At 39.1% G+C, this 24,327-nt stretch overlaps 1 pseudogene; it reads left to right on the top strand.

The window, feature by feature from the left end:
• The window catches only part of LOC123253500, a 34,227-nt pseudogene extending 10,599 nt beyond the window's left edge, over positions 1-23,628 (top strand).
• The last annotated feature ends 699 nt before the right edge of the window (positions 23,629-24,327 follow it).

Genomic DNA, 24,327 nt, shown 5'->3' with positions numbered 1-24,327 from the left:
ATAAGCATACCTATTTTCCTGGATTCCTACCAACATTAAATGATTCTGTCGTTACCAGTTTGACACAGGTGAAGTGGATTGTTTTGATTATTAGCAATTTTGAGCCCTTGTTTAAATGTGTTGGTAATTTGTTTCTTTTGAGAACTGTCCCTTCATATCTTTTGGCCATTTATCTTTTGGAGAATGGTTCTCAGTTATATGGATTTGTGTTAATAACTTGTGGGTAAGAGGTTCTTTTTTGTGTCCTGGAATCCTCAGGTAGCCTGGTGAAGTCTAAGGATCCCTGCTCAAAATGTTATTTTTTAGGGCAGCTGGGTAGCTCAGTGGAGTGAGAGTCAGGCCTAGAGACAGGAGGTCCTAGGTTCAAACCCGGCCTCAGCCACTTCCCAGCTGTGTGACCCTGGGCAAGTCACTTGACCCCCATTGCCCACCCTTACCAATCTTCCACCTATGATACAATACACCGAAGTACAAGGGTTTAAAAAAATGTTATTTTTAAATGAATACAATAAAATACAAAAGAATTAAAAAAAGAAATTGAGGATTAGTTAAAATGACTTTGTAATTTTTTTCCTATCCAAGTTCACAAACCCTCTGTAACCTATCTATAGAACTGCTGGGGTCCATCTAGGTTAACAACCCCTGTTTAAAGATTTTTGAATGGCAGATTTTTATAAGGATGTTTTATACAAAGATTTTTCTAATACATTCCCCCCATTTTTATTCTGCCTGGATATATTTTATTTCTACCAAAGCACAAATATAATTAAAGTAGTTTAATTTTTAAAATAATATTTTTATGCTATGAATGATTATAAAAATTCTTCATTTATTCACGGTTGTATGATATAACCTTCCTTGTCCTCTTAACTTTTTGATGACATTTAAAAAATTGATTTCATTTTACTCTTTAGAATTTGTTGTGATATATGGTGTAAGTTACTGGTTCAAACCAATTTTCTGTATTTTAATTTTCCCAGAAGCTATTGTTGAATAGAACTCTTTCCCCAAAACTTTTTTTCCTAGGTTTACCAAAGACTAGATTTGTGCATACATTTCCTCCCCCACCGCTAATCAAAGGCATGTTATGTGTATATATATTTTTAAATTTTTGTTTATTTAATTAATTTAGAATGTTTTTCCATGGTTACATGATTCATGTTCTTTCCCTCCCCTTCTTTCCCACTCCTGGAGCCAACAAGCAATTCCACTGGGTTTTACATGTATATTGTTCAAAACCTATTTCCATATCATTAATATTTGTAATACAGTGATCATTTAAAACCAACATCCCCAATCATATCCCCATAGAACCATGTGATCAAGCAAATGTTTTTCTTCTGCCTTTCTACTCCCACAGTTCTTTCTCTGAATGTGGATAGTGTTCTTTCTCATAAGTTCCTCAGAATTGTCCATTGCTGCTAGTAGAGAAGTCCATTACATTCTATTGTGCCACAGTATATCAGTCTCTGTGTACAACATTCTCCTGTTTCAGCTTCTTTTGCTCTGCCTCAGTTCCTGGAGGTCTTCCAGTTCACATGGAATTCCTCCAGTTCATTATTCCTTTCAGCACAATAGTATTTTATCACCAACAGATACCACAATTTGTTCAGCCATTCCCCGATTGATGGATACTGCCTCATTTTCCAAATTTGCCACCACAAAGAACTCAGCTATTTTATTTTTGTACAAGTATTTTGTCCTTATTATCTCTTTGGGGGTACAAACCCAGCAGTGGTATGGCTGGATCAAAGGGCAGACAGTCTTTTAAAGCCCTTTGGGTATATTTCCAAATTGCCTTCCAGAATGCTTTGATCAATTCACAACTCCAACAGCAATGCATTAGTGTCCCAATTTTGCCACATCCCCTCCAACATTTATTACTTTCCATTGCTGTCATATTGGCTAATATGCTAGGTGTGAGGTGGTACCTCAAAGTTATTTTGATTTGCATTTCTCTAATTATGAGAGATTTAGGACACGTTTTCATGCTTATTGATAGTTTTGATTTCTTTATCTGAAAATTGCCTATTCATGTCCCTTCCCCTTTTATAAATTGGGGAATGGCTTTATATTTTGTACAATTGATTTAGCTCCTTATAAATTTGAGAAATTGGACCTTTGTCAGAGGTTTTTGTTATAAAGATTTTTTTCCCAATTTGTTGCTTCCCTTATAATTTTGGTTGCATTGGTTTTGTTTGTACAAACCCTTTTTAATTTAAGGTAATAAAAATTATTCATTTTACATTTTGTAATATTCTCTGTTTCTTGCTTGATCTTAAATTCTTTCCTTTCCCATAGATCTGACTGGTAAGCTATTCTATGTTCACCTTCTTTATATTTAAGTCATTTGTCCAATCTGAATTTATCTTGGTGTGAGATGATTTAAAACTTATTTCTCCCATACTGTTTTCCAATTTTCCCAGCAGTTTTTGTCAAATAGTGGGTTCTTGTCCCAAAATCTGGGATCTTTGGGTTTATCGTATACTATCTTGCTGAGGACATTTACCCCAAGTCTATTCCATTGATCCTTCCTTCTGTCTCTTAGCCAGTACCATATTATTTTGATGACCACTGCTTTATATTACAGTTTAAGATCTGGTACTGCTAGGCCCTATCCTTCACATTTTTTTATTAGTTCCCTTGATATTCTTGATCTTTTATTCTTCCAAGTGAACTTTGTTATAATTTTTTCTAATTCAATAAAAAAGTTTTTGGTAGTTTGATAGATATGGCACTGAATAAGTAAATTAATTTGGGTAGGATTGTCATTTTTATTATATTAGCTTGTTCTATCCATGAGCAATTAATGTTTTTCCAATTATTTAGATCTAGTTTTAATTGTGTGGAAAGTGTTTTATCGTTGCGTTCATACAGTTCCTGTGTTTATTTTGGCAAATAGATTCCTAAGTATTTTATATTGTCTAGGGTGATTTTAAATGGAATTTCTCTGTCTAACTCTTGCTGCTTAGTTGTGTTGGAACTACATAGTAATGCTGATGATTTATGTGGGTTTATTTTGTATCCTGCAGCTAAAGTTGTTGATTATTTCCACTAGGTTTTAGTTGGTTCTTCAGGATTCTTTAAGTAGACCATCATATCATCTTCAAAGAGTGATAGTTTAGTCTCCTCATTGCTTATTTTAATACCTTCAATTTCTTTTTCTTCTCCAAATGCTACTGCTAGCATTTCTAGTACAATGTTAAATAATAGAGGTGATAATGGGCATCCTTTTTTCACTCCTGATCTTATTGGGAAGGCTTCTAACTTATCCCCATTGCAGATGATGCTTGCTGATGGTTTTAAATATATACTGTTTATTATTTTTATGAAAAGCCCTTCTATTCCTATACTTTCTAGTGTTTTCAATAGGAATTAGTGTTGTATTTTGTCAAAGGCTTTTTCACCATCTATTGAGATAATCATGTGATTTCTGTTGGTTTCGTTGTTAATATAGTCAATTATATGAATGGTTTTCCTAATATTAAATCATCCTTGCATTCCTGGTATAAATCCCACCTGATCATAGTGAAAATCTTTGTGATCACTTACTGGAGTCTGTTTGCTTGTATTCTACTTAAGATTTTTGCATTTATGTTCATTAGGGAGATTGGTCTATAGTTTTCTTTCTCTGTTTTTGATCTACCTGGCTTTGGAATCAGTATCATATTTGTGTCATGAAAGGAATTTGGTAGAACTCCTTCTTTGCTTATTTTGTCATATAGTTTGTATAGTATTGGGATTCATTGTTCTTTAAATTTTTGATGGAATTCACTTGTGAATCCATCTGGCCCTGGGGATTTTTTCTTAGGGACTTCCTTGATGGCTTGTTCAATTTTTTTCTGAGATGGGATTGTTTAAATATTCAATTTCTTCTTTTGTTAATCTAGGCAATTTATATTTTTGGAAATATTCACTCCATTTCACCTACATTGCCATATTTATTGCCATATAATTGGGCAAAATAGTTCTTAATAATTACCTTCATTTCCTCATCATTAGAGGTGAGGTTGCCCTTTTCATCTTTGATACTGTTAATTTGATTCTCTTCTTTCCTTTTTTTATTAGTACTTTATTTTATTTCTTTTTTCAAAGTACCAGCTTTTATCTTGTTTATTAATTCAATAGTTCTTTTACTTTCAATTGTATTAATTTTGCCTTTGATTTTTAGGATTTACAATTTAGTTTTCATTGGGAGACTTTTAATTTGTTCTCTTTCTAGTTTTTTTTAATTTGTATGCACAATTATTTGACCTCTTCTTTCTCTGATTTGTTGATATAAATTTTCCCCTGAGTACTGCTTTGTCTGCATACCATAGATTTTGATATGATGTCACTTCATTGTCATCCTCTTCAATGAAATTATTAATTGTTTCTATGATTTGTTCTTTAACCAACCAATTTTGGAGAATCATTTTATTTAATTTCCTATTAATATTTTATTTTCCTCTCCATGTACCCTCACTATATTATTTTTATTACATTATGATCTGAAAAAGTTGCATTTATTATTTCTGCTCTTTTGCACTTGTTTGTCATGTTTCTATGCCTTACTACAGTGATGGGAAAACTTTTTAAAGAGGGGGCCAAAGGAAAGGAAATGCTCATCTGTCAGTCTATTTCTAAGGCAACTCTTTTGAAGTTTCATTGTATTGTATGGTACTCATTGTATTCGTCAGATTAGGAATAATGTCGCAAGGTTAGAACATTTCAGGGGGCCGTATCTGGCCCACGGGCCATAGTTTGCCCATCACTGCCCTAGTACATGGTCAATCTTTATTTTTCTCCATATATCTATTAACTCTAATTTTTCTAAGATTTCATTCACATCTCTTATCTCTTTCTCATTTATTTTTTGGTTTGATTAATCTAGATCTTATAGAGGAAGGTTCAAGTCTCTCACTAGTATAATTTTTACTATCTATTTCCTCCTTAAGCTCCAATAGTTTCTTCTTTAAAAATCTGGATGCTATACCATTTGGTGCATACATGTCGAGTACTGATATATTTCTTCATTGTCTATACTCCCTTTTATCAGGATGTAATTACCTTCCCTATCTCTTTTAATCAGATCTATTTTAACTTTGGCTTTGTCATGTATGATTGTAACTGCTGCTTTCTTTTTTCTCAGTTGATGCCCAATAAAATTTGGCCCAGCCTCTTGCCTTTACTCTGACTGTGTCTACCTGCCTTGTGTGTTTCTTTTTTTCCTTTTTCTTTTTATTAAAACCCTTACCTTCTGTCTTGGAGTCAATACTGTGTATTGGCTCAAAGGCAGAAAAGTGGTAAGGGCTAGGCAATGGGGGTTAAGTGACTTGCCCAAGGTCACAAAGCTAGGAAGTGTCTGAGGCCAGATTTGAATCTGGGACCTCCTGTCTCTAGGTCTGGCTCTCAATCCACTGAGCCACCCAGCTGCCCCCAATATCATGTGTGTTTCATGTAGAAAACATATGGTAGGATTTTGCTTTATAATCTGCTCTGGTATCTGCTTCTGTTTTATGGATGAGTTCACCCCATTCACATTCAGAGTTATGATTTCTGTTTGTGTATTCCCCATCATCTTTATTTCCTCTTTTAGTCTTGCCATTTCTTCTTTCACTATTTCCTTCTACACCACTGTATTGCTTTTAATCAACGCCCTTATTCCCCACCCTTATTTTACTTTCCTTCCCACTGACTCCCTTTTTAGTCCCCTTTTATTTTTCTTTAAGGTCTATTAATTGCCCCCCACCACCTTTCCCTCCCTTTTAATACTCCCCTCCCCACTCCCCCTCCTTTGTTTTTCCCTCTCAACTTCCCTGTAAGGTAAGATAGAATTCTATACCCCAATATATCTGGCTGCTCTTCCCTATCAGAACTGATTCCACTGAGAGTAAGGTTTAAGTATTACCTTTTAGCACTCTCTTCCTCTCCTTCTTATAATAGATTCTTCCCCCCACCCCATGCACCTCTTTATGTGGTATAATTTATCCTATTTTTATTCTTCCTTTAAGTTTCTCTTAGTGCAATCTTCTATTTCCCTCCCTTTTTTATAAATCATCTTAAAAAACTTAGTACCCCAACATCCGCCTATAAATAATTCTTCTATCTACTATGATAATGAAAACAATTTTAAAGAGTTACAGATATCATTTCCCATATAAAAATATAATCAATTTAACCTTGCTGAAGCCATTACATTTTTTTACCCCTCTTTCTTGTTTACCTTTTTATGGTTCTCTTGAATTTTGTATTTGGACATCAAATTTTCCATTTAGTTCTGGTCTTTTCTTTAGGAATGCTTGGAAATCTTACGTTTTGTTAAATGCCCATACTTTCCCCTGAAAATATATAATCAGTTATGATGGCTAGGTGATTCTTGGTTGTAGACCCAATTCTCTTGCCTTCCTGAATATCATATTCCAAGTCTTGCGGTCCTTTAGTGTGGGGGCTGTCAGATCCTGTGTAATCCTGACTGGAGCTCCTTGATATCTGAATTGTCTCTTTCTGGCTGCTTGAAATATTTTCTCCTCCTCTTGGAAGCTCTTTAATTTAGCTATTACATTCCTGGGGGTTGTATTTTAAGGAATTAATGTAGGGGCTGATCTATGGACTCTTTCAATGACTATTTTGACCTCTTGTTCAGGAATATCAAGGCAGTTTTCTTAGATAATTTCTTGTAATATGATGTCAAGGCTTTTATTTTTTTTCCAGGCTTTCATGTAGACCAATAATTCTCAAATTGTCTCTCCTGGATCTGTTTTCTAGGTCCGTTGTCTTTTCACTATTTCATGTTTCCTTCTATTTTGTCATTCTTTTGACTTTGCTTTATTAATTCTTGCTCTCTTGTGAGATTATTGGCTTCTACTTGCCCAATTCTAGTCTTTAAAAACTGGTTTTCAGCTATGATCTTTTGATTTTCCTTTTGGTTTGTTCTAGCCTGCTTTTCATGGCTTCCAACAGGTCAATTCTGGTCTCTAATTTGCTTATTACTTCATTTGATTCCTGTGCCTCTTTTTCCAAGTGGGAAATTTTAAGCTGTGATTTTCTTTTGAATTACTTTCATTTCTTTTTCCCACTTTTCGTCTATCTTTCTTACTTTGTTCTTGATCTCCTTTTTGAGTCCCACAAGAGCTTGTGACAATTTCTATTTTTTGAAAGTTTGGATGTATTTGCTTGTTTGTCACTCTCTTCTGTTGCTTTTGTAGTTTGCTCTTTTTCTCCATAGAAATTATCCAGGGTAAAAAGTGTTTTTTTTGCTGCTTATTTCTTTTGCTACTTGTGAATTGAGTTTCCTGCATGTTGGTGGACATTGCTTTCTTAGCTTCTGTCTCTCAGGGCTTTGCCTTGGTAGTATCTTCCAGGAAGTTCTTTGCTTAGTGTACTTTAAAGCGGTTTGCCTTGAGGCTTTTTTTTCAGTCCCTGCTGCCTCTGTTGTGGTCAGCCCTTCTTCTGCTCATTCTCTGTGCTCTGATACCCAGGCTTAGAGCTCTTCAGCCTCAGGTCCCACATTTTTCTGCCAAGGCCTTGCACTGTCCTCAGGGGTAAGTCTCAGTCAGCCCAGGAGAATTTAGAGATTGACCCAGCCTTGCTCTGTCTCTGGCAGGGAAGATGGTATGGGGGAGGTGTGATCTGCTTGTACTTTGATAAATGTAGTTTTGCCCCTTATAGTGAGGAAATCCCCCAAAACTGGCTACCTTTATTTCTGTCCTTTTGAGACACTTCATATTGATTGGTTGGAAGGAGATTTAGAAAGTTCCTGTTAATACGGGGCCATCTTAGCTCTACCCCTCTGCATTTCCTTTTAAGTTCACTTTTTGAAAATCTATTTCACTCAGCTGTGTGATCCTGGGCAAGCCACTTGACCCCCATTGCCCACCCTTACCACTCTTCCACCTATGAGACAATACACCAATGTACAAGGGTTAAAAAAAATAAAATAAAAAAGAAAATCTATTTCCCTGATTAACTTTTCTGTTTTTTTATCCAGTACCAGATAGTTTTTATAATTAATTGTTTTATAATATAATTTGACATCTGATAATGCCAGAACCCTTCCAATTATTTTTATCATTTTCCTTAGATATAATTATCCACATAAATTCTCAACCTTTTATTCGTACAGATGAATCCTGTTATTGTTTTGTCTAATTCAATAACATATCCCCTTGGTTATCTGATTGATTTAGCATTAAATCTGCAGATCAATTTAATATCATCATTTTACTTTCTTATATTGGAAGATGTGATTGCTGAGCCACTGTCAGTGATCTTTGAAGGATCTTAGAAAATAGAAGAGTCACTGATATGTTAGGAAAGGGAAAATGCCATCCCAATTTTTAAGAAAAGGAATAAAATAGACTCTGAAAATTGAAGGCCAATGAGCTTAACTTTGCTTCCTGGTGAAATTCTGCAGTTTAGATGCATGTATAACCCAGTGGAATTGCTTGTCAGCTCCGGGAGTGGGGAGAAAAGAGAGGTGGGAAAGATCATGAATCATGTAACCATGGAAAATATTCTAAATAAACAAATTGATTTTGAAAAAAGGAATTCTGCAATTTATTATTAAAGAGATGGTTAGCAAACAACTAGAAAAAGGAGACAGTGATCATAGAACAAAATCATGGCCGACTAAACTATTCTTCTTTTCTAAGATGAGGGCAATACTATAGCTATGGTTTACCTCAGATTTAGCAAAGCATTTTACTGCTTTTCTCATGTAGAAAAGATGTTATTTTGCTTTTCTCTGTATCCCCAACACTTAAAATAGTACCTGCAACTTACTAAGCTGTGGTTGACTTCCTGAACGAGTTGTAGGCTAGATGACAATATGATTAGGTGCAATGAGAACTAGTTGAATGGCTGTATACAAATTAGTCATTAATAGTTTGATTTCAATTCTAATTCAGCTGCTACAGCAATCCTTTATTAACCTCTTGCAATGTCCTTAGGTGCTGTAGATATAAAGATATAAATGAAGCATCTTGTATCCTCAAGGAGCTTACATTCTACAAAGGGGAAATGACATGAATATAGTTAAATTATGTATGTGTGTGCACATGTATATTTATGCAGTACATAGAGACTCTGGGGCTATTCTTCCAACCCCTACTCATAAGAAAAAGTCAGTTAAGGCTGCTTATTTCTTCTGTCTAGGTGTAGCTCTGAGGGTTTGGGAGTTGTTTGCTCATATCATAAGGACCACTAATGTACTTCTTCCCATGATTATGAACTTATAGCATTTAGCCATAATTAATTGACCTTTAGAAAGGAGTATTTACTAAGAGGGTATAATAAAAACAGTAGAGGTGCAAAAACATGTTCCTCTCCCCAAAATCGGTGACCCATTCTGCTGTTGATCATTTGTTTCTACAAATTATATAGATAAATACGAAGTCTGAGGGAAAGTGAGTTCAAATTTAGAAAGCACATGTTGCAAAGGGTTAATTCAAAGCTCCCAGTTACTAGAAGTCCTTTTTTCTCTACTTTGTGGACATACTCATGAAATTCCCTTTAAGTATGGTGTCACTTTTATGTTGGAGTCCTCATAAAGCTTTGAATTCTCATTCCTCGTCACATCCAGTTTGTCTTCAACTCCCAATAGAATCACTCTTTGGGAGAAATCTGCCAGGATATAGATGAAAAAGCTTAAATTATCCTGACTCTTTGAAGCCTCCAAAGTCCTCCTCCTGCTAAGGGAGTGGAGTGGGAGGAAGAGGTTGAGGCCACTACCCTGGAGTACTCTCCTCTCTTATCAAGTGATTCCTTCTCAGAGGCTTGACTGACCTTAAGCTTCCAGATAATTGAATCCTGATTCTAAACTAGCTCACTGTTTTTATGCAAGTCTCACAGGACATGGCCATGTTTCTCAACCAATCTGAAGATTTCCTTTTGTATCTAGTGATGCCAGTGATATCCAGGCCTGTTCACACCTAGTGAACAATCCAGATATATTCTTTCCTCGTTAATTAAAGTGCCAAAGCAATCTTCCTAAAGCCAGGTTGGACTATTTCCCCTCTACCCCTTCCTTCCACTCACTGAATTCCAATAACTTCATATTACCTCCCAGAAAAAATATAAAATCTTCTGTTTGATTTTTAAAGCTCTTTATGGCCTGCCCCCCAGACACACACACACACACACACACACACACACACACACACACACTGTCAGTTTTTTTTATGTTTTACTCCTCTCCTTGTATTCTATGATTTTGGACCCTAGACTCCTTGCTGTTCCTCACACATGATACTTCATCTCATAGCCTCATGCATTTGCAATGGCTGCCCCTCATGCCTGCAATTCTTTTTCTTCTACCTCTTGGCTTCAGTTCTCCCTTCTGCAAGAGGCCTTTCTCATTTCCCCTCAAATGCTAATGCCTGCCTTCTGAGATTTCTTCCAATTCACCCAATATATGTCTTGTATGTATATGGTTGTTTGAATGTTGGCTCCCCACTTAGATTGTATACAAGCACGGTGCTGACAGAATTGGTTTTTCCATTCTTTATATCTCCAGTGGCTGTTGTAGGTGCTTAATAAATGTTTGTTGACTCGACTCAGGGTATCATGGCAGAGTAGCTTATCACTTTCTTTAAGTGGGTTGAGGCTTATTGTCAAAGCTGACCCCCCACCTTTATGTATGTGTGTTTGTGTGTGGCAAGGAAGTTATATCTCACGCAGCTGTGGAGAGGGGACAAATTCATCATCAGCCATGACATAAAGAATATAATATAAAAATAAACTAGACTACTTCAATTACATTTGTGCTTTGGCACAAATAAATACATGCATCTAGAAAAAGGAAAATGCATATTGGGGGAAAATATTTGCATGAAGCATCTGTCAAAATGAAGGGGCTTAGCTAGATGACTTCTGAGTTCCCTTCCAACTCTTAAGTCTGAATTATAATCTCTTTGAAAAGATCATGAATCTAGAATGGAAGAATGATTTATTAGTGATGGAGGACTCCAAGTATCTAGGTTCTTGGAGGCTGTCTCTGCCCAGAGCAGAACAATTAAATTGCCTTAATGGCTGTTTCTTTCCTCAAATAGTCAAGGAAGCAAAAAGGGGTCACTGGCTTTTTGAACTTCAGTTTGGACACAAAAGAGGAAGAACTGGTCATCAGAAAGCTCAAATTTAGGATAAATAAGGAGATAAAAGCCTGGCACAATCTGACAAGCATTCTGGATGGGAGGGGGTGCATAGAGGTAGATGCATTTGGTTTTAAAATGTAGACAAACATAAACAAACTCATGAACAAATTATACTCCCCCGTAAACCGTCTAGCAAAACAATATAGAAGAGTAATTGAGATTGATAGTTCATGCAACCGTATTCTTTTGTAATTTACTCTTTGTTAAAAGAAAAACTGTGAGCTTTAAGCAAAAAGCAAAATCATCCAGTTCAACAAATATTTGTACAACATCTACTCTCTGCCAGGAATTGCTGCTAGGTGCTGGGGGGAGGGGTGTAAAAAGACAAAAACAAGTCAGTCCCACTCCTCAGGGAGCATGTAAACTATGTAAATGAATTAGATGTGAGGGAGGGTGATGGGAAATAAAATGCATATTAAGTAAGTAGGTAAATACAAAATATATGCAAAGGAATTTCAAAAGAGAGAGGGTTCTAGTACCAGGGGCAAGGGGAGAGAAATAGAAAGGGTCCCATGTGGGAAGAGGCAGCACCAGAGTTGGAATATAAAGGAAGCTAGGCATAAGGAGAGGCCTCATGGAGGACTGTTGTGCAAAGGCATAAGAGTAAAAGATGGAATACAAGCACAGGGGAAATAATTAGTGAGTCAGTTTGGTAAGAACCCTGAGTGTGTGAAGGGTGGTAATGTGAAAGAAGTCTGGAAAAGTAGGTGAGAGCCATAGCGTTGGATTTCTTATTGCTGTTGCTGTGTGCAGTGTTCTTCTCATTTTGCTCACTTCACTTTTCATCAGTTCATGAAAGTGTTTCCAGGTTTTTCTGAAATGGTCCTGTTCGTTATTTTTCATAGCACAATAATATTTCATTATAATCCTGTACCATTACTTCTGGCATTCCTCATTTGATGAGCATCCCTTTGATTTCCAATTCTTTGTCACCACAAAAAAAGAGCTGCTGTCAATATTTTTTTGTACAAGTAGGTCATTTTCCCTTTTCTTTGATCTCTTTGGGATACAGACTTAGTAGAGTCAGAGGATATGCTCAGTTCTATAGCCCTTTGGGTATTGTTCCAAATCAATGAGAATTAACGTTGAAAATAATTCTGGGAGTGATTTGGACTTCTGATTTCACCAGCATGGAAACTCCCTCCACTGATGCAGGTCAGCTTCAGAGACAACTCTCTCTTGGGCCAACACCCAAGCACTGAGAGGTTCCCCCATGGACATGAAGTCAATGGATGTCAGAGGGAGAATTTGAACCCTGGGTGTTAGAAAGGGTGATGCTTCCATTAACACAACTGGGGATGTTAGAAATAGAGAGGGTTTGGGGGAAAGTGTAATAAGCTCTGTTTGAAAGTGTTAGGCTTGAGAAGTCTAAGAGATGTCTAGAAGGCAGTAGGCAACATAGGACATTCAGGAAAGAAATCAGGACTACATTTTGGAGTCATTTGTTTGGTGCTGAGCAAATCCATTACAGCTGAGGTGATGACTCTCAGAACTTAATTAGGCAAGGGGATGATGATGATCAAGCAAATTAGCCTGAGAATTATTGGACAGGTAGGAGGAAAAAATCAGTATCACAAAAATCAAGGGAGGGGTTAGTGTCCAAGAGAAGGAGATGATCAATAGTGTCAAAGTTAACAGAAGGCTCAGGAAGGATGAAAACTGAGAAAGGGAGAAAGGAAAAAAGGTAAGAGGCAGAAAGACTGAGCTGAATTAGACTTCTGGCTCCAACACTTATTCGCTGTTCAGACCCTAGGTAAATCATTTAACCCTTTTAAGCTTTGGTTTCCCCATTTGCAAAATAAAAATCAGCATGTCTGTGAAGGAAAGAAAGCACTTTTCTAATCCTTAAAGCTTTCTAGAAATGGGAGTTGTTATTATTATAAAATAAGTGGTAAAATATCAGTGAAGGAAGAAATTCAGGTCATTTTTCCCCCTCTAAAGCAGAGTAGGGTAATAGTATTGTGTAGCCACAGCTGAAGATTGTTATGTTGACATTTTTCCACTCTCCATGGTTACTGGAGGGGAGGGGGGAAGAGAGGAGAGGATTCGCTCTGAAATGAGCTCTTAGTGACAGTGGAGAAGATGAATCATTTTCCTTCCTCACCTCATCTCATCTAATAACTGCATCTCTTATACTTCAAGAATCTTATACTTAAACCTCTCTCTCAATACAGTCTGACCCATCCATAGTGGTCTGGCAGGCATGGGCAGAAGGCATATGACCCTACAGTGTCAAATCCAGTCTTGGGAGTGACCTTTGATCTGCTGAAAGGAGAAACATAGGAAGCCAGACAGGGCTGAAAGTTTGAGATACTGTTCTCTCCCAGGGAGATGATAAACAGCGTACACTGGGAAAGATATGCCAAGGGTGATTTGGAGTAAGGGGAATCGGAAGGGGGAGAGAGAGAGACTCTAAAAGGCATTGTCCCTTTCATCTCTGGCATTATTTTGTCTCCAGATATGGTCTTTAATTTACCTAGCTTAGTACTATGACCCTCCTGTGCTAAAGGAATGTTTGCTCTTAAAATCTGATTCAGGTTTGTGCCTAAAGTAATGTTCTGAGTTTATTCCTGCTCCAGATTCCTTTGAAAGGATCTTTCCTCTCTCATATCCTGCCTTTTCTAATGCTTATTTATGTGCTTGTCATATCCTCTATTAAAATGTAAGCTCTTTGAGGGCAAGAGTATAGTACTTTATTATATTTGTATCCTTGGGGAGTAAAATAGGAGAAACTTAATAATGGTGCTGACTCAAACTGGCAGATTATTAGTAGGACAGGACCTGAAGCTGAGGATGATAATTGTACCCAAACTATTCTCTCCAAGGTTGCTAGTGATCTCTTAATTGCTATAATCTAATGGATTTTTCTCAGTCTTCATGTTTTTTTGAATTCTCTGAAGTCATTGGTGCTATTGTTCACCCTCTTTTCCTAGGGTTTTCACTACCCTTTCCTGGTCCTTTTCCCATCAATCTGACTACTCCCTCTCAGTCACCTTTGCTGAATCTTTATCTAGGGATATGTCAAACTGGATGTCTCATAAACATTTCAATTTCAACAAGTCCAAAACAAGTCTATTTCCCCCCTAAACCATTTCTTCTTCTGAACCAACCTAATGGTCAGACTCCTCATTTAAATTTGTCCCACATAGCTAATCTGTTGCCAAGTCTTATTGTTTATACCTTTACCAAATTTTTTGGTATATATGCCTGTCTCTTCACTCACACAACCACCACCCTGATAAAGGTCCTCATCACCTAGTGCCTAAATTATTGCAAAAGCCTGTTGAGTCTCCCTGCAATGAGTCTCTCCCCCTCTCTAGTCCATCATCTATTCGGCTGCCAGAGAGATCTTCTAAAAGTACAGATCTGACCATGGCACACCCCTGCTCAATAAACTCCATCAGTTCCCTGTTACCTCTAGTATTAGATATAAATTATTTTGCTGAATATTTAAAGCTCCTCAATGAACCCGGGCCCATTCTGACCTTTCCAGGCTTTCTGTAATTTACTTGATTCCCTTCCACACCCTCTGCAATCCAGCAATACTCGCCTTCTTGCTCTTCCTCACATACAACATTCCATTTCTTGACACTACCTTTCCACTGGCTATCGCCACATCTGGAACACTCTCTCTAACCTCTAAGAAGGTTCTATATGTATGATGGCTCAAAACCTTGGGCAGGGCACAGAAGTAGGAAATACTCTGCCTTAATTCCTTTACCTTGATCCCAACTTAAATCTGACCAGTCAGAAGCTATTACGACTTTCTTGTTCTTTCTGAGATATCTTTGAGATGTCTTCCTGAGACTTTTACTTTGGCTCTCTAATTCTGCCCCTCCCTTGACTCACTTTGTAATCCATCTTTTCCATCTTTCACTATAAATGACTGAAACAGAGCATAAGGCTCTCAATAGTGCCTGGAAACCAATTTGCTGACAAGACAGGGTATCTTTTGCCAGAAGACATTTGGCAAGGTCTTTCTTGATAGCCAGAGTACCACAGTTTCTCTTTTTTCAAACCCCAAACTTGGCTCGTGACATTGCCCTCATGCCTTATGAGAATGTAGGAAATCATTGGTAGAGAAAACCCAGTAGATGTCCCCAGCCCCAAAGGAGGATAGATATGTGCCTTCATTTGGCAGTAGAGGCATATGATGGGGGAGGAGGGAGAAAGACTTTGGAACACCTTGGAGGAAAGGAGCCTTTCGAGGGCCACAGTATCATCAATTTTCTTAACCACAGTGTCCACTGATGCTTCAAGGAAACAAAATAAAAGGCTCTGATGGCTTAAACATCACTACCAATAATAACTAATACAATGTTCATATGAAACCAGAAATAGAATTCAAGAGAAGATAGATCTGTCTCGGACCCTAATGCTTCTATAGCACAAACCCTGGAGATGAGTGTTATTGTGAAATTCCAATGTAAATGCTAGCCACATTGAGAAATAACTATGGGAGTAAAAATGCAAAAGAAGAACATATGACATCACTTATCATGTGTCTATATGGGTATGTGATTTGGGGTTTAGACTTTAAAAGATCGCTCTGTAGCAAAAATGAATAATATGGAAATAAACATCCAGTGATAACATTTGTACTGCCCAGTAGAATTGCTTGTCGGCTCTGGGAGGGGGGAGGGAAGGCAGGAGGAAAAGAAAATGAATCATGGAAACATGGGAAAATATTTAAAAATTAAAAAGAAAACAATTCCAATGTAATAAAAAGCAATTGTGTGTAAAATGGAGCATTCTCTCTCACGTGTGAAGGTGATATTTGAAAAATTTTCCTGTGACAGAAGAGGGATTTGACTTGTTCTGCTTGTTCCCAGAGGAAGGAACTAAGAGTCATGGATAGAAATTGCAAAGATACATACAGCTCAATATCAATCAACAAGCATTTATTACGTTCCAGGCACTGTGCTAGGCTTGGTGACCAAAATCAAACAATCCTTCCCCTCAAGGAGTTTACATTTTATTGGAGAGATATGCGACATGAGATACTTGCTTACAATTATACCTATTCCAAAGTGGAATGAATAGTCTCTGAAAGTAGTGGCTTCTCCCTCATTGGAGATCTTCAAGTAGATGCTGGATCAATATTCACCCAACTTTTAGATTCTGTGATCCTGTAATCATATATATATATATATATATATATATATATATGTATAACATGTTTCAGGATCTCAAGACAAGGGTTGAAGACAAGAGCCTCTTCTTGACTAGTCCCTGCTTATTTCACCCATGTCTTCTTTTCCACTGACTTGTCAAACCTTTCCTGTACCTGTGTAACCCATGGCCCTGGTCCCTTCAAGGCTTTTGTCTCACATGAACTGGATTAAATAGTAGGGAAATAATCATTTTCTCTCTTTAGCCTATTACCCTCACCTAGAGTTATGTTAGGAATATTAGACATGTTATCCAGGACATCAGCCCTCTATACTTAAGGCCTTCCCTTCCTTCAAGATCCAGATACCTCCTCTATAGAAGCTTTCCTTGACCCCCGCCTTCAATTCTTNTCCTGTAATCATATATATATGTATATATATATATATATATATGTATAACATGTTTCAGGATCTCAAGACAAGGGTTGAAGACAAGAGCCTCTTCTTGACTAGTCCCTGCTTATTTCACCCATGTCTTCTTTTCCACTGACTTGTCAAACCTTTCCTGTACCTGTGTAACCCATGGCCCTGGTCCCTTCAAGGCTTTTGTCTCACATGAACTGGATTAAATAGTAGGGAAATAATCATTTTCTCTCTTTAGCCTATTACCCTCACCTAGAGTTATGTTAGGAATATTAGACATGTTATCCAGGACATCAGCCCTCTATACTTAAGGCCTTCCCTTCCTTCAAGATCCAGATACCTCCTCTATAGAAGCTTTCCTTGACCCCCGCCTTCAATTCTTGCAGCTCTTGGTCCTTCTTTCACTTTCTATTACATCATAGCCTTTTGTGTACTTGTCTTTGCTAACCTCTTTCCCCCAAATACAATGATAAGTTTTTTGAGAGTAGGGTGTATTTGTTCTTGCCTTAGCATCTTCAGTGTTGAGCATAGGCTCTTCAATGTCCCAGAATTCTCTTTGATGAGATATGGTTATCAGAGGCCAGGGAGGAGCAGGGAGTCTAGTTCCCCTGTGGGTCTCCTAGGATCAGCCCTTTGAGTGAAGGGAGTAGTTGGAAGAGTACATTAGCCTTGGAGGCTTGGGCTACTAGGGATTCAGGTAGCTTTAGGAGGAGAGCTTGTATCCCAGCTACTATTGTAGGATTGAGTCATCAAAATCAGTTGCCTCTCTTTTCTCCACTTCTACCCCTTCCCATGAGGGGAGGTGAAGTAGAGATATGCAAGCAAATTTTGATATGGTGAAGGGTACCTTGGAAGATCTTCGCAAGGGGGAATGTTGAGAGACTCCTAAAGGAAAGCTGGAAGCAGGATAAAGTGGAAAGAACACTGGATTTGGAAACAGAGCGTTCCGAATGGCAGCTCTGCTTGTAGAAAGAAGAGAGAAATTGTATTTGGTAGCTTAGGAGGTCTTTTGTAATTCTGAAATCTTATAAAGACATCTTTTGTCTCTTTCTATGTTGCTTGGGTCTATCCTTATTTCCAGAGCCTTAAGATCCCAAAGGATGGGGGAGGGGCAGGGTAAGGTGAGAGGAGTACTCAGTGAAAGTCTATTGCTTCCTTTGGCCAACATGGGCAAGCAGGTGCCATGAAGCCATCTGGCAGTGTTCAGTTGGGGGAGGGGGAGGAGGAAGCAATGAGTCTCCAAGGGGAAGCCCTTTGCCTACAGGGTACCTTCAACTTCCATCAACAAGTTACAAGGAGCCATCTGCCAAAAGGTGGGTGCTGAGGGCTAACTGACTCTTAAATCATACCCATCACAGTCTGAATCTCTACATAGACTAAGAGTATATTAAGGAGGGCTTCATTCTACCAAACCCAGGCTATTAGGTAGATATTCTGGAGAGCTCTCTGAGAAGTCTTATCTTGTGAGCTCTTCACAGGTCCTGAATCAGATACTTACAGAACCTGCAAGTAAGCTGGGTAGGTAGATACATTTCCTTCCTGAATAGCCATGCCTGGAAGCAGCTGGCAGGGGTGGGAACCCGGGGTTAGTTTCTGAGTTGGTGAGTGTAGCTAGACTGAGTGAAAGTCAGGGTCGCCATATGAGCAAGCACAGTTAATGGGCTTCCTTTTGCCAAAGTGCCAGTAAGAATGACAAACACGATCATCCCAGTCTCCTCAACCAGCCTTAGATGAGCTTGTCCCTCTGGGGCAGGCATAAAGATCTAGCCCAGAGGGACAACAATCTTTAAGTGCTGACTGTCCAAAACAGTCGGACATCAGATTGTAGTAACAGCCTCTGTTCCTGCATTGCCCTAAAGGTTAGAAAATGCTTTCTTCACAATAACTCAGAGCTCAGAGGATAGGATCAGAGAACCATAGGTCTCGAGCTGGAAGGGACCTAAGAAGCATTCAGTCTAGCACTGGATGACATTTTACAGTTGTCTGAAACCCAGGCAGTGGAAGGGGCTTGGTCAAGATTCACAAAGAATCATAGATCTAGAGCTGAAAGGGAACTTAGAGATGATTGAGTCCGACCCCTTTGTTTTATACTTAGTTTCTGGGCCTACTTTCCTCATCTGTAAAATGAGGGAGTTAGATTAGGTAGCTCTAACTTCCTTTTCAACTCTACCTCTTTGATCCTCTGAGTCTAAGTCTCTTCTCCTTGGGCCTCAGTTTCCTCCTCTGTAAACTAAGAAAATTGGACCAGGTGGCCTCTGAAAGGAATCCTACATTCCTTTGGCTAGATAACTTTTAAGATCCCGTCTAGCTTTAGACACATTAGCTTGAGAGCCTTGTTCTCCATCTAGTAAATAGCACCGAGCCAGGAATGGAGAGAAGGAATGAAGAGTTCCTTGCCAAGGCTCAAGCATATAGGACGATGATAATGAGGGGAGGAGGATGACTTCGATAGGAGAAGTCCATTGGACAGAGTGCAGGCCTGGAAGATGGGAAGGCACAGGTTCAGATCCTTCCCCCGAGAGCTCTCCCTGTGGGACCACAGCTGTCATGAAACTGCTGGGAACCCCAGGAGATGCCTGAGCACAGAGCTGCTAAGTGAGAGCCTTTTGGATACTGAAATCACAAATTCCTTTTGTATGAGAATGAAAAAAAAGCCTTTTGCACATCTCAACGCTTCTGTCCTCCGCCCCCCACCCCTCCCCAAGTCCAGAGAGGTAGATAATAACAGAGCTATTATCCCTATTTTACAGACAGGAAGAGGCCGTGAGTCCTTAAGTGAGCAACAAGAACATGGCTAGGACCAGGAGAAGGCAGAGCACAAACCCAGGTGTCCTCAGTCTAAGCCAGCCCTCATGCCAAGCACTGGGAAGAACAGGAGGGCAAACCCCTGAGCAACAAGCAATGCAAATGAAAACAAATGCTCACATGCATCCTCACACTCACAGGCACCCCCACCAGCCAGACACACAGCCAGACACACAGCCAGACACACAGCCAGACACAAAGCCAGACACAAAGCCATCGAGCCCCTCCAAGCCACTGAATAATTGCCAGTGAAGCAAGTCCAGTTTCCCTGCATATGAGGGATCAAATGGGGTAGCCTAACTAACTAAAGTTCTTTGCAAACTTTGAAGCACTATATAAATGTTAGCTATTATCATTAGAGATGATTGATGAGAGCTAATGCTAGGAAAGTATATCACGAAATTGTAGACAGTTAGATTTGGAGAGGGCTCAAGAGCAGTACTTTGACCAGTGATGAAACTGAAGCTGAATCATCAGCCTGCTACTAGTCGAGGGCAGAAGTAGGTCTAGACTGTGCATCCCCCAGCCCCTAATGCAGCGGGCTTTCCTTCCGGTGCACTGTGCGGGGTCTAGGCAGAGTGTAACCACCCACAGGTTGGAGCTGGGCATCTCTTTGTCAGGTAATAGGGAATCAGGTATTTGGGCACTGGAGTGAAAGGAGGAGAACTCTGCCTGGCAGGCTAATTGTCAGGGGCAATTTGAACACAAAGACTCTAAGAAGAAAATTATCCAGAATTATTACTTACAGAGGCTCTGTAAGCCCTTTTAAACATTCTCTAAAGACCCGGGGGCACAAGGGTCAGCGGGGAGTGGCACTCCATCAAAGATAAAAGCAGTCCCTGTCTTTCTACATGATACCATCAAAGACTCGAGCCCTTCCCCTCCTCCCCTCTCCTCATGCGTGTTCACTGACGTTGTAACTGTGGACTGGCTAAGAATGTATCCAGGGAGAAATGAGTGTCTTTATGTGCGTGATAGACGCGTCACTGCTAAGCAGCTCTCCAGCCGAGAGAAGCTATAAACAGAGTCTATTTTTTACTGTGGACATCATTAAATTAGGGGAACTTTTGATTGGACTGGAATAATGAAAGTTTTTCTCTGTTTTTGGATTAAATTGTTCAAGGATTTATTTTTTAAAGCCCAAAGATAAAAAGCCAGATACAGAGAGAAAAATGAAAAATAAAAGCAGTTTTTTAAGGTCTTCCTTCTCATCCCTCCCCCCTCCCCTGGGTGGTATAGTGGAAAGCTGTTTTAGGAAGCAGGAAAGACAAGAATTCTAATCATGTACCTAACATATAACAGCTGTGTGACCAAGGACAAATAAATTGATCTTTCTTAGCCTCAGTTTCCTCCTCTGTAAAAACGAGAGTTGGACTCATTGGCATCTGAGGTCCCATCCATCTCTAAATCTATTGTCCTGTGAAAAGAGAGAGCCAGTTTGTGAACTTAAATCTTTTGGCCCCAAACCCCTTATTCTGATCACTCCCCTATGATAATCATTATTTCTTCTACTCTACCCTGGGCATAGTGACAGTGCAAGAGGACAGGAGCTGTGGTGGTATGATGAAACATGACAGGAAGAGTCCTATGCCAGGAGTTCCAATTTCTAAACCTGGCTGGGCCATTTACTTGCCATGTGACTTTGGGTAATCCACTTTAATTATTCTTTATCTCAGGGTTTATTGTGTGGGATTATATAAAATAATGAATTTCCAAAGATACCACCTAGAAAGCCCCAGGTAAGGGTGAGCTTTTATTATTAACCTAGGAGAAGGGCATGGGTTCCAAACCCAGGAAAGGGTTTGGACGGTGTTATGATGCTAAAAAAGAACACAATAACAGATTTTTAGCATATACGAACTATATTTTCTAATCACTTTGGGGGTTTGCTTTTTTTTAACACTGTGTTAGGGACTGAAGCCAGATGCTAAGCATGTAGAGAAGTGGAGGCAGCATATGTAAATGACTGTTTCTTAGTAAAATGATTCTTTACCTGACAAAAGCATTCACTCCCAGAATGCCTTTCATTAATAATTTCCCCTAGTATAATTTACCAAGAGATGCAGTATTATGCAGTGGGTAGAGTACTGGACTGGAAGTCAGGAAAACCTGAGTTGAGATATTGTCTCGGATACTTATCCTGTATCCACGAATGAGTTTTTAAACCTCTCGAAAGCTTTAGCAACTCTTTACAACTGTTAGTCATAGACAGGTTAAGATCTGAGTAGGTGGTGTTTCTACCCCTAGGCAGATGAAGGGAGTTCCCTTCCCACATAGGTCCTTGATATAGTGACACAATCTACCAAAATGCAACATACAACCAATTTCAGAAGCATGTTCATTCTCTTTGGTAGGGATGCTAGAGCTTTGGCCACTCTGACTTGGCTTTGACTTGAGATTGTGCATTTCCTCTACCATTTGCCATGAAAATTAAATGGCAATTAGTCCAACCCTTTTTGCATTTCTCCTTTGTTTCAGGAACTAATTATTGGGGCAAAGGAGCTCGTTTTGGGCCTCATGCTGGAGATGATCCTCAGAGTCTCTTTTCTTATCTGGTTCAGTAGAGAGGAGACAATGAAGCCTAGGCAGCAGTGTGAGAACATTCTGGAAGGGAAAATGGATTTTGAGTGTTTTCCTTGGTTTGAGTCCTGACTCCAATACTTAACTACCTGGGTGACCCTTGGGCAAGTTCTTACCTCTCTCAGGTTCTTAGTTTTCTCTTTTGTAAAATGAGATAGTTGGTCCAAGGGGCAAGGTCCAAGTTCCTTTCCAGCTCTGACATTTCTGTGATAGAACCAATGCTGGTCTACAGTTGTAAAACCAGCACATCTTTTTCACTCTGCAAGATATAGGAGACTTTGGGAGGAAAGAGCAAAGTCAAATTCTGGAGACCTTACAGAGGTTTGGCCATGGTGGTCCAGAGTTTCCTCTGGTCTCTGACTTTGTTTTGAATGGTCCCAGCTACTGACCATCTTATCTAGAAGAGATAATCAAGAACTCACATGTTATCTGTTGTGTTCCCTAGGATACTTGTGTGTGGTCCCATCCACAATCAAACTCTAGGCTGTTCTGAAACTAGGACATAGAATCCATAAAAGAACGGATCTGAATGATGATGACCTGCAGATTCATCTTGTATTTTGTTCTCCACAATTGAGCTCAGCTTCCCCTTCCCTTGGCAAGAGTATTCTGTTAGCGGCATCAGAAGTGATAGCTCAGGTCCCAAACATAACTCATGCTGAGAAGGGAAATCACACTTCCATCTCCAAATTCATCTTGTTAGGATTTGAAAATCTCCATGAAAATCTTCTTGCTCTTTGGAATAATCCTGGTAGTCTACCTGGTGACCATGATGGGAAAATGTCCTGATCATCACTGTGGTGTTTGCTGATCACCACCTCCAGACCCATATGTACTATTTCCTCAGCAACTTCTCTTTCCTAGAGATCTGCTACAAAGCCTCAGTGATCCCTAAAATGCTCAAGACTCTGTTGTCAGTACATGATGCCATCTCCTTTGCTGGGTGTGTGATCCATCTTTATTTCTTTAGCTCCATGGCTACAACAGAGTGTTTCCGTTTGGCTGCCACGTCCTGTGATCTGTACTTGGCCATCTGTAACCCATTCCTGTACCTGGCTCTGATGACCCTCCATGTTTGTGTCCAGCTGGCTTTTGGTTCTTGGATGATGGGTTTCATGGCTCCCATTGTCTCAGTGTTTTTAACTTTTTGGCTTTCATTCTGCACAGCCAATGAGATCAAGCACTTTTTCTGTGACCTCAACCCTATCATCAAGCTGTCCTGCATTGACACTCAAATTGTTGAGACAACTATCTTCATTACCATGTACCTTGTGATGGTAGGACCCTTTACATGGACAGTAGTATCTTATGCCCAGATTGTCCATGCCATCCAGAAGATCCCTTCCATGACAGGAAGGAAGAAAGCCTTTTCAATATGTTCATCTCACCTCACAGTGGTTACTCTGTACTATGGGATACTGGGAGTTGTGTATGGGAGCCCTTTGTCCAACCTGTCAGCAGATACGAATACATTTTTATCAATATTGTATACAGTGTTCACTCCCATACTTAACCCCATTTTTTATACACAGAGGAACAAGGATGTAAAGGAGGCCTTAAGGAAACTGACCCAGTGAATATCACATTGGGCTACCCTGCTTGAACATGACAAAGAATTTCCCCTGTAAAGGATGGGCAGGCATTCCTTCTGTGAATTATGGGAATAAACTTCTTTGGTAGAGTAGAAAAAGTGCTGAGTTTCCAATGACTCAGAAGTTCTGACTACTATTTAACTAGCTGTGTGATCTTAGGTAGGGTTCATATCTCTTCTGGGCTTCAGTTTGCCCACTCTGTAAAATAAGAACATTGGAGAAAGCAATCTCACTCTAAATTCTATAACATTATTTTGGCTAGTCAGGCAGAAATGGATGTGTTTTCCTCCTCTCAAAATTATAACCCTTTTCACTTGTATATCAATTTAGGATTTTCAAATGACTTTTTTATTTGTTAGCTCATTTGACCTTCACAATAGCCCAGTTCAATAGGTGAAGCAAGAATCCCTATTTTGCATATGAGAAGTGAAGTATCTTTCCCAAGATCACACAGGTAGTTAGTGGTGGAAACCAGAAGTCAGTTTCTTCTGCCTACAGTCCAGGGTTCTTTTCATCACCAGGGCACCTGGACTAAGAGAAATGGTTTCCATTTTAATGAGCGGCACAGCAAAGGCTTCCTTGTTTCCCAACTATCTCTGCTGTGGTACAATTATGGAACCTAGATTTATTCTATCACTCACTCCTTCGGAGGAAAACACGGAAATCTATTAAAATATAAACAAT

Source organism: Gracilinanus agilis, chromosome X (genome assembly GCF_016433145.1).
Source record: "Gracilinanus agilis isolate LMUSP501 chromosome X, AgileGrace, whole genome shotgun sequence".
Classification (NCBI taxonomy): domain Eukaryota; kingdom Metazoa; phylum Chordata; class Mammalia; order Didelphimorphia; family Didelphidae; genus Gracilinanus; species Gracilinanus agilis.
The sequence above is the reverse complement of the archived record's forward strand: the minus strand, read 5'-3'. Positions and strand labels throughout refer to the sequence as shown.